The sequence below is a fragment of the Phyllobates terribilis genome, unplaced genomic scaffold (genome assembly GCF_046119375.1).
Source record: "Phyllobates terribilis strain yellow unplaced genomic scaffold, ASM4611937v1 Scaffold_9__5_contigs__length_417890890, whole genome shotgun sequence".
NCBI classification, from domain to species: domain Eukaryota; kingdom Metazoa; phylum Chordata; class Amphibia; order Anura; family Dendrobatidae; genus Phyllobates; species Phyllobates terribilis.
Genome location: NW_027362769.1, coordinates 400,859,789 through 400,871,125, shown reverse-complemented (window position 1 = coordinate 400,871,125; position 11,337 = coordinate 400,859,789).

The window sequence follows — 11,337 nt, the reverse complement described above, 5'->3', positions numbered from 1 at the left end:
TGGGCTCAATGCCCCTCTCTATTCTCTATGTTATGGATCCCTTACTGCACGTGACGCGCCCCCTGGGCCATGTTCAGGGGATACCCGGAGCCGGATCTGGATAGGGGTAGTAGTCCTTGTGGCGGTGACCCGGTCCGTGCCCAGGGTGTCAAACTAGGAGGCAGTGTTTGGCAGATAATGCTGTATGGTTCGACTACGCCACCCGTTGAATGCAGCTATGGAGCTGCCGCTGCAGGGCAGACCGCTGAGGCCGGTGGTAGGATGGTGCAGCGTAGATGATATAACCCCCAACGGGAGGGGTATGGCCTCAGGGCAGCTATTGTGAGTTGGATGAGGGGAGTGATGGTGCGGGTGTCCCAGTACTGAGGGTGCAGGTGATACAACGAAACACGGAGGCTTGAAGTGCAGTTTCAAAGACTTTACTCACTGTTCTTTATCCGGTCGCTTGTGCACAGTAAGGACCACCCGAGTCATGCTGCGTCCACCAGGGCAGGGACTCGGCCAGCTCCCAGGTAGTTCCAGAGCGTGGTCCAGAGCTCCCCTCTCTTCCTTTCTACTGGCCGTTCTCACCAGGGACCCACCTATGTCCGGCTCCCTCGGGCCTCTTGGTGGTGAAACCTTTCCTGGCTTCCCTGGCCCTACACGTGGTATGCCTTCCTGGTGGATATGGTGAGGGTCGCGCCAAAGCTTGACCACGACCTCCGGTTCCTGGCTAAGGATGATTAGCCTCTGCCAGTTTGGGATCCGGTACCCTTCTCTGCCAACCCTTCACCCTCTTCGTTCTCCTGGGGGATCTCATGGTTCCCTCTCTCCTTGCGTCTCTGGGCCTTTCTGTCTCTTTCTCTCTGCTTCAGGCCTGGCCCTGGAGCTGGGCCCAGCCGGAGCCACAGCTCCCTGTCAGCCCCCTCTGGCTGAACTCCTCCCTGAACAGACAGACCCTGTCTCTAGATGGTGCCCACCTTATATACTCCCTCTATGTGTGAGCCCAGGTGACTAGCACCCAATGGGCTCCTAGCTATACCCAGAGTCCCTCCCCTATCTGCCCCTACACTACAGGGATATTCCTTCCCCTTCCCCACTCCAGCCGGAGACAGACGCTGTCGTACCTGCACATCTACCTAGTGGGAGTACCGTTGTTCTGTCCCCCGGAAATGGGGTGAGTGTAGTGCATGCAGCTATCTGAGCTCTGTCCCACACTCCATCCTTACCCGGGAGTGGAATACCACACCTCTGGTTCGAGGTGCAATACCCCTGTAGCAGCCGAGTCCTCGGGGTGCTACACACGCACTCCTCTCTGGGCTCCATGCCCCTCATTATTCTCCATGTTATGGATCCCTTACTGCCCGCACTCCTGTCTGGGCTCCATGCCCATCTCTATTCTCCATGTTATGTAGCCCTTACTGCCCGCACTCCTCTATGGGCTTCATGCCCCTCTCTATTCTCCATGTTATGGAGCCATTGCTGCCCGCACTCCTCTTTGGGCTCCATGCCCCTCTCTATTCTCCATGTTATGGATCCCTTACTGCCCGCACTCCTCTCTGGGCTACGTGCCCCTCTCTATTCTCCATGTTATGTAGCCCTTACTGCCCGCACTCCTCTCTGGGCTCCATGCCCCTCTCTATTCTCCATGTTATGGAGCCCTTCCTGCCCACACTCCTCTCTGGGCTCCATGTCTCTCTCTATTCTCCATGTTATGTATCCCTTACTGCCCGCACTCCTGTCTGGGCTCCATGCCCATCTCTATTCTCCATGTTATGGATCCCTTACTGCCCGCACTACTCTTTGGTCTCCATGCTCCTCTCTAGTCTCCATGTTATGGAGCCCTTACTGCCCGCACTCCTCTGTGGGCTCCATGCCCCTCTCTCTTCTCCATGTTATGTACCCTTACTGCCCGCACTCCTCTCTGGGCTCCGTGCTCCTCTTTTATCTCCATGTTATGAAGCCCTTACTACCCGCACTCCTCTCTGGGCTCCGTGCCCCTCTCTATTCTCCATGTTATGTAGCAATTACTGCCCGCACTCCTCTGTGGGCTCCATGTCCCTCTCTATCCTCCATGTTATGTAGCCCTTACTGCCCGCTCTCCTCTCTGGGCTCCATGCCCCTCTCTATTCTCCATGTTATATAGCCCTTACTGCCCGCACTCCTCTCTGGGCTCCGTGCCCCTCTTTATTCTCCATGATATGTATCCCTTACTGTCCACACTCCTCTCTGGGCTCCATGCCCCTTTCTATTCTCCATGTTATGTAGCCCCTACTGTCCACACTCCTCTCTGGGCTCCATGCCCCTCTCAATTCTCCATGTTATGGAACCCTTACTGTCCCCACTCCTCTCTGGGCTCCATGCCCCTCTCTATTCTCCATGTTATGTAGCCCTTACTGTCCACACTCCTCTCTGGGCTCCATGCCCCTCTCTATTCTCCATGTTTTGTATCCTTACTGCCCGCACTCCTCTCTGGGCTCCATGCCCCTCTCTATTCTCCATGTTATGTATCCCTTACTGCCCGCACTCCTCTCTGGGCTCCATGTCCCTCTCTATCCTCCATGTTATGTAGCCCTTACTGCCCGCTCTCCTCTCTGGGCTCCATGCCCCTCTCTATTCTCCATGTTATATAGCCCTTACTGCCCGCACTCCTCTCTGGGCTCTGTGCCCCCCTCTATTCTCGACGATATGTATCCCTTACTGCTCACACTCCTCTCTGGGCTCTGTGCCACTCTCTATTCTCCATGTTATGTAGCCCTTACTGCCCGAACTCCTCTCTGGGCTTCATGCCCCTCTCTATTCTCCATGTTATGGATCCCTTACTGCCCGCACTCCTCTCTGAGCTCCATGCCCCTCTCAATACTTCATGTCATGTATCCCTTACTGCTCGCACTCATCTCTAGTCTCCATGCCCATCTCTATTCTCCATGTTATGGAGCCCTTACTGCCCGCACTCCTCTCTGGGCTCCGTGCCCCTCTCTATTCTCCATGTTATGGATCCCTTACTGCCCGCACTCCACTCTGGGCTCCATGCCCCTCTCTGTTCTCCATGTTACGTATCCCTTACTGCCCGCACTCCTCTCTAGGCTCCATGCCCCTCTCTCTTCTCCGTGTTACGTAACCCTTACTGCCCGCACTCCTCTCTAGGCTCCATGCCCCTCTCTTCTCCTTTTTATGTATCCCTTACTGCCAGCACTCCTCTCTGGTCTCCATGCCCCTCTCTATTCTCCATGTTATGGATCCCTTACTGCCCGCACTCCTCTCTGGGCTCCATGCCCCTCTCTATTCTCCATGTTATGGATCCCTTACTGCCCGCACTCCTCTCTGGGCTCTGTGCCCCTCTCTATTCTCCATGTTATGGATCCCTTACTGTCCGCACTCCACTCTGAGTTACGTGCCCCTCTCTATTCTCCATGTTATATAGCCCTTACAGCCCGTACTCCTCTCTGGGCTCCATGCCCCTCTCTATTCTCCATGTTATGGAGCCCATACTGCCCGCAGTCCTCTCTGAGCTCCATGCCCCTCTCTATTCTCCATGTTATGGATCCCTTACTGCCCGCACTACTCTTTGGTCTCCATGCTCCTCTCTAGTCTCCATGTTATGGAGCCCTTACTGCCCGCACTCCTCTGTGGGCTCCATGCCCCTCTCTCTTCTCCGTGTTACGTATCCCTTACTGCCCGCACTCCTCTCTAGGCTCCATGCCCCTCTCTCTTCTCCGTGTTATGTATCCCTTACTGCCCGCACTCCTCTCTGGTCTCCATGCCCCTCTCTATTCTCCATGTTATGGATCCCTTACTGCCCGCACTCCTCTCTGGGCTCCATGCCCCTCTCTATTCTCCATGTTATGGATCCCTTACTGCCCGCACTCCTCTCTGGGCTCTGTGCCCCTCTCTATTCTCCATGTTATGGATCCCTTACTGTCCGCACTCCACTCTGGGTTACGTGCCCCTCTCTATTCTCCATGTTATATAGCCCTTACTGCCCGTACTCCTCTCTGGGCTCCATGCCCCTCTCTATTCTCCATGTTATGGAGCCCTTACTGCCCGCAGTCCTCTCTGAGCTCCATGCCCCTCTCTATTCTCCATGTTATGGATCCCTTACTGCCCGCACTACTCTTTGGTCTCCATGCTCCTCTCTAGTCTCCATGTTATGGAGCCCTTACTGCCCGCACTCCTCTGTGGGCTCCATGCCCCTCTCTCTTCTCCATGTTATGTACCCTTACTGCCCGCACTCCTCTCTGGGCTCCGTGCTCCTCTTTTTTCTCCATGTTATGAAGCCCTTACTACCCGCACTCCTCTCTGGGCTCCGTGCCCCTCTCTATTCTCCATGTTATATAGCCCTTACTGCCCGCACTCCTCTGTGGGCTCCATGTCCCTCTCTATCCTCCATGTTATGTAGCCCTTACTGCCCGCTCTCCTCTCTGGGCTCCATGCCCCTCTCTATTCTCCATGTTATGTAGCCCCTACTGTCCACACTCCTCTCTGGGCTCCATGCCCCTCTCAATTCTCCATGTTATGGAACCCTTACTGTCCGTACTCCTCTCTGGGCTCCATGCCCCTCTCTATTCTCCATATTATGTAGCCCTTACTGTCCACACTCCTCTCTGGGCTCCATGCCCCTCTCTATTCTCCATGTTTTGTATCCTTACTGCCCGCACTCCTCTCTGGGCTCCATGCCCCTCTCTATTCTCCATGTTATGTATCCCTTACTGCCCGCACTCCTCTCTGGACTCCATGTCCCTCTCTATCCTCCATGTTATGTAGCCCTTACTGCCCGCTCTCCTCTCTGGGCTCCATGCCCCTCTCTATTCTCCATGTTATATAGCCCTTACTGCCCGCACTCCTCTCTGGGCTCCGTGCCCCTCTCTATTCTCGACGATATGTATCCCTTACTGCTCACACTCCTCTCTGGGCTCTGTGCCACTCTCTATTCTCCATGTTATGTAGCCCTTACTGCCCGCACTCCTCTCTGGGCTTCATGCCCCTCTCTATTCTCCATGTTATGGATCCCTTACTGCCCGCACTCCTCTCTGGGCTCCATGCCCCTCTCTATACTTCATGTCATGTATCCCTTACTGCTCGCACTCATCTCTAGTCTCCATGCCCATCTCTATTCTCCATGTTATGGAGCCCTTACTGCCCGCACTCCTCTCTGGGCTCCGTGCCCCTCTCTATTCTCCATGTTATGGATCCCTTACTGCCCGCACTCCTCTCTGGGCTCCGTGCCCCTCTCTATTCTCCATGTTATGGAGCCCTTTTTGCCCGCACTCCTCTCTGGGCTCCATGCCCCTCTCTATTCTCCATGTTATAGATCCCTTACTGCCCGCACTCCTCTCTGGGCTCCATGCCCCTCTCTATTCTCCATGTTATGTAGCCCTTACTGCCCGCACTCCTCTCTGGGCACCATGCCCCTCTCTATTCTCCATGTTATGGAGCCCTTACTGCCCGCACTCCTCTCTGGGCTCCATGCCCATCTCTATTCTCCATGTTATGTAGCCCTTACTGCCCGCACTCCTCTCTAGGCTCCATGCCCCTCTCTCTTCTCCGTGTTATGTATCCCTTACTGCCCGCACTCCTCTCTGGGCTCCATGCCCGTCTCTATTCTCCAAGTTATATAGCCCTTACTGCCCACACTCCTCTCTAGGCTCCATGCCCCTCTCTATACTCCATTTTATGTAGCCCGTACTGCCTGCACTCCTCTCTGGGCTCCATGTCCCTCTCTATCCTCCATGTTATGTAGCCCTTACTGCCCGCACTCCTCTCTGGGCTCCATGCCCCTCTCTATTCTCCATGTTATGTATCCCTTACTGCCCGCACTCCTCTCTGGGCTCCATGCCCCTCTCTATTCTCCATGTTATATAGCCCTTACTGCCCGCACTCCTCTCTGGGCTCCGTGCCCCTCTCTATTCTCCATGATATGTATCCCTTACTGCTCACACTCCTCTCTGGGCTCTGTGCCACTCTCTATTCTCCATGTAATGGATCCCTTTTTGCCCGCACTCCTCTCTGGGCTCCATGCCCCTCTCTATTCTCCATGTTATGGATCCCTTACTGCCCGCACTCCTCTCTGGGCTCCATGCCCCTCTCTATTCTCCATGTTATGTATCCCTTACTGCCCGCACTCCTCTCTGGGCTCCATGCCCCTCTCTATTCTTCATGTTATGTATCCCTTACTGCCCGCACTCCTCTCTAGTCTCCATGCCCATCTCTATTCTCCATGTTATGGAGCCCTTACTGCCCGCACTCCTCTCTGGGCTCCATGCCCCTCTCTATTCTCCATGTTATATAGCCCTTACTGCCCGCACTCCTCTCTGGGCTCCATGCCCCTCTCTCTTCTCCGTGTTATGGATCCCTTACTGCCCGCACTCCTCTCTGGGCTCCATGCCCCTCTCTATTCTCCATATTATGGATCCCTTACTGTCCGCACTCCTCTCTGGGCTCCATGCCCCTCTCTATTCTCCATGTTATGTATCCCTTACTGCCCGCACTCCTCTCTGGGCTCCATGCCCCTCTCTATTCTCCATGTTATGGACCCCTTACTGCCCGCACTCCTCTCTGGTCACAATGCCCCTCTCTATTCTCCATGTTATGGATCCCTTACTGCCCGCACTCCACTCTGGGCTCCATGCCCCTCTCTGTTCTCCATGTTACGTATCCCTTACTGCCCGCACTCCTCTCTAGGCGCCATGCCCCTCTCTCTTCTCCGTGTTACGTAAGCCTTACTGCCCGCACTCCTCTCTAGGCTCCATGCCCCTCTCTTCTCCTTTTTATGTATCCCTTACTGCCAGCACTCCTCTCTGGTCTCCATGCCCCTCTCTATTCTCCATGTTATGGATCCCTTACTGCCCGCACTCCTCTCTGGGCTCCATGCCCCTCTCTATTCTCCATGTTATGGATCCCTTACTGCCCGCACTCCTCTCTGGGCTCTGTGCCCCTCTCTATTCTCCATGTTATGGATCCCTTACTGTCCGCACTCCACTCTGGGTTACGTGCCCCTCTCTATTCTCCATGTTATATAGCCCTTACAGCCCGTACTCCTCTCTGGGCTCCATGCCCCTCTCTATTCTCCATGTTATGGAGCCCATACTGCCCACAGTCCTCTCTGAGCTCCATGCTCCTCTCTATTCTCCATGTTATGGATCCCTTACTGCCCGCACTACTCTTTGGTCTCCATGCTCCTCTCTAGTCTCCATGTTATGGAGCCCTTACTGCCCGCACTCCTCTGTGGGCTCCATGCCCCTCTCTCTTCTCCATGTTATGTACCCTTACTGCCCGCACTCCTCTCTGGGCTCCGTGCTCCTCTTTTTTCTCCATGTTATGAAGCCCTTACTACCAGCACTCCTCTCTGGGCTCCGTGCCCCTCTCTATTCTCCATGTTATGTAGCCCTTACTGCCCGCACTCCTCTGTGGGCTCCATGTCCCTCTCTATCCTCCATGTTATGTAGCCCTTACTGCCCGCTCTCCTCTCTGGGCTCCATGCCCCTCTCTATTCTCCATGTTATATAGCCCTTACTGCCCGCACTCATCTCTGGGCTCCGTGCCTCTCTTTATTCTCCATGATATGTATCCCTTACTGTCCACACTCCTCTCTGGGCTCCATGCCCCTCTCTATTCTCCATGTTATGTAGCCCCTACTGTCCACACTCCTCTCTGGGCTCCATGCCCCTCTCAATTCTCCATGTTATGGAAACCTTACTGTCCGCACTCCTCTCTGGGCTCCATGCCCCTCTCTATTCTCCATGTTATGTAGCCCTTACTGTCCACACTCCTCTCTGGGCTCCATGCCCCTCTCTATTCTCCATGTTTTGTATCCTTACTGCCCGCACTCCTCTCTGGGCTCCATGCCCCTCTCTATTCTCCATGTTATGTATCCCTTACTGCCCGCACTCCTCTCTGGGCTCCATGTCCCTCTCTATACTCCATGTTATGTAGCCCTTACTGCCCGCTCTCCTCTCTGGACTCCATGCCCCTCTCTATTCTCCATGTTATATAGCCCTTACTGCCCGCACTCCTCTCTGGGCTCCGTGCCCCTCTCTATTCTCAATGATATGTATCCCTTACTGCTCACACTCCTCTCTGGGCTCTGTGCCACTCTCTATTCTCCATGTTATGTAGCCCTTACTGCCCGCACTCCTCTCTGGGCTTCATGCCCCTCTCTATTCTCCATGTTATGGATCCCTTACTGCCCGCACTCCTCTCTGGGCTCCATGCCCCTCTCTATACTTCATGTCATGTATCCCTTACTGCTCGCACTCATCTCTAGTCTCCATGCCCATCTCTATTCTCCATGTTATGGAGCACTTACTGCCTGCACTCCTCTCTGGGCTCCGTGCCCCTCTCTATTCTCCATGTTATGGATCCCTTACTGCCCGCACTCCTCTCTGGGCTCCGTGCCCCTCTCTATTCTCCATGTTATGGAGCCCTTTTTGCCCGCACTCCTCTCTGGGCTCCATGCCCCTCTCTATTATCCATGTTATAGATCCCTTACTGCCCGCACTCCTCTCTGGGCTCCATGCCCCTCTCTATTCTCCATGTTATGTAGCCCTTACTGCCCGCACTCCTCTCTGGGCACCATGCCCCTCTCTATTCTCCATGTTATGGAGCACTTACTGCCCGCACTCCTCTCTGGGCTCCATGCCCATCTCTATTCTCCATGTTATGTAGCCCTTACTGCCCGCACTCCTCTCTAGGCTCCATGCCCCTCTCTCTTCTCCGTGTTATGTATCCCTTACTGCCCGCACTCCTCTCTGGGCTCCATGCCCGTCTCTATTCTCCAAGTTATATAGCCCTTACTGCCCGCACTCCTCTCTAGGCTCCATGCCCCTCTCTATACTCCATTTTATGTAGCCCGTACTGCCTGCACTCCTCTCTGGGCTCCATGTCCCTCTCTATCCTCCATGTTATGTAGCCCTTACTGCAAGCACTCCTCTCTGGGCTCAATGCCCCTCTCTATTCTCCATGTTATGTATCCCTTACTGCCCGCACTCCTCTCTGGGCTCCATGCCCCTCTCTATTCTCCATGTTATATAGCCCTTACTGCCCGCACTCCTCTCTGGGCTCCGTGCCCCTCTCTATTCTCCATGATATGTATCCCTTACTGCTCACACTCCTCTCTGGGCTCTGTGCCACTCTCTATTCTTCATGTAATGGATCCCTTTTTGCCCGCACTCCTCTCTGGGCTCCATGCCCCTCTCTATTCTCCATGTTATGGATCCCTTACTGCCCGCACTCCTCTCTGGGCTCCATGCCCCTCTCTATTCTCCATGTTATGTATCCCTTACTGCCCGCACTCCTCTCTGGGCTCCATGCCCCTCTCTATTCTTCATGTTATGTATCCCTTACTGCCCGCACTCCTCTCTAGTCTCCATGCCTATCTCTATTCTCCATGTTATGGAGCCCTTACTGCCCGCACTCCTCTCTGGGCTCCATGCCCCTCTCTATTCTACATGTTATATAGCCCTTACTGCCCGCACTCCTCTCTGGGCTCCATGCCCCTCTCTCTTCTCCCTGTTATGGATCCCTTACTGCCCGCACTCCTCTCTGGGCTCCATGCCCCTCTCTATTCTCCATATTATGGATCCCTTACTGTCCGCACTCCTCTCTGGGCTCCATGCCAATCTCTATTCTCCATGTTATGTATCCCTTACTGCCCGCACTCCTCTCTGGGCTCCATGCCCCTCTCTATTCTCCATGTTATGGATCCCTTACTGCCCGCACTCCTCTCTGGTCTCCATGCCCCTCTCTATTCTCCATGTTATGGAAACCTTACTGCCCGCACTCCACTCTGGGCTCCATGCCCCTCTCTATTCTCCATGTTACGTATCCCTTACTGCCCGCACTCCTCTCTAGGCTCCATGCCCCTCTCTCTTCTCCGTGTTACGTATCCCTTACTGCCCGCACTCCTCTCTAGGCTCCATGCCCCTCTCTCTTCTCCGTGTTATGTATCCCTTACTGCCCGCACTCCTCTCTGGTCTCCATGCCCCTCTCTATTCTCCATGTTATGGATCCCTTACTGCCCGCACTCCTCTCTGGGCTCCATGCCCCTCTCTATTCTCCATGTTATGGATCCCTTACTGCCCGCACTCCTCTCTGGGCTCTGTGCCCCTCTCTATTCTCCATGTTATGGATCCCTTACTGTCCGCACTCCACTCTGGGTTACGTGCCCCTCTCTATTCTCCATGTTATATAGCCCTTACTGCCCGTACTCCTCTCTGGGCTCCATGCCCCTCTCTATTCTCCATGTTATGGAGCCCTTACTGCCCGCAGTCCTCTCTGAGCTCCATGCCCCTCTCTATTCTCCATGTTATGGAGCCTTTACTGCCCGCACTCCTCTCTAGGCTCCATGCCCCACTCTATTCTCCATGTTATGGATCCCTTACTGCTCACACTCCTCTCTGGGCTACGTGCCCCTCTCTATTCTCCATGTTATGTAGCCCTTACTGCCCACACTCCTCTCTGAGCTCTGTGCCCCTCTCTATTCTCCATGTTATGTAGCCCTTACTGCCCGCACTCCTCTCTGGGCTTCATGCCCCTCTCTATTCTCCATGTTATGGATCCCTTACTGCCCGCACTCCTCTCTGGGCTCCATGCCCCTCTCTATTCTCCATGTTATGTAGCCCTTACTGCCCGCACTCCTCTCTGGGCTCCGTGCCCCTCTCTATTCTCCATGTTATGTAGCCCTTACTGCCCGCACTCCTCTCTGGTCTCCATGCCCCTCTCTATTCTCCATGTTATGGATCCCTTACTGCTCGCACTCCTCTCTGGGCTACGTGCCCCTCTCTTTTCTCCATGTTATGCAACCCTTACTGCCCGCACTCCTCTCTGGGCGACGTGCCCCTCTCTGTTCTCCATGTTATGTAGCCCTTACTACCCGCACTCCTCTCTGGGCTCCGTGCCCCTCTCTTTTCTCCATGTTATGTAGCCCTTACTGCCCGCACTCCCCTCTGGTCTCCATGCCCCTCTCTATTCTCCATGTTATGTATCCCTTACTGCTCGCACTCCTCTCTGGGCTACGTGCCCCTCTCTTTTCTCCATGTTATGGATCCCTTACTGCCCGCACTACTCTTTGGTCTCCATGCTCCTCTCTAGTCTCCATGTTATGGAGCCCTCACTGCCCGCACTCCTCTGTGGGCTCCATGCCCCTCTCTATTCTCCATGTTATGTAGCCCTTACTGTCCACACTCCTCTCTGGGCTCCATGCCCCTCTCTATTCTCCATGTTTTGTATCCTTACTGCCCGCACTCCTCTCTGGGCTCCATGCCCCTCTCTATTCTCCATGTTATGTATCCCTTACTGCCCGCACTCCTCTCTGGGCTCCATGTCCCTCTCTATCCTCCATGTTATGTAGCCCTAACTGCC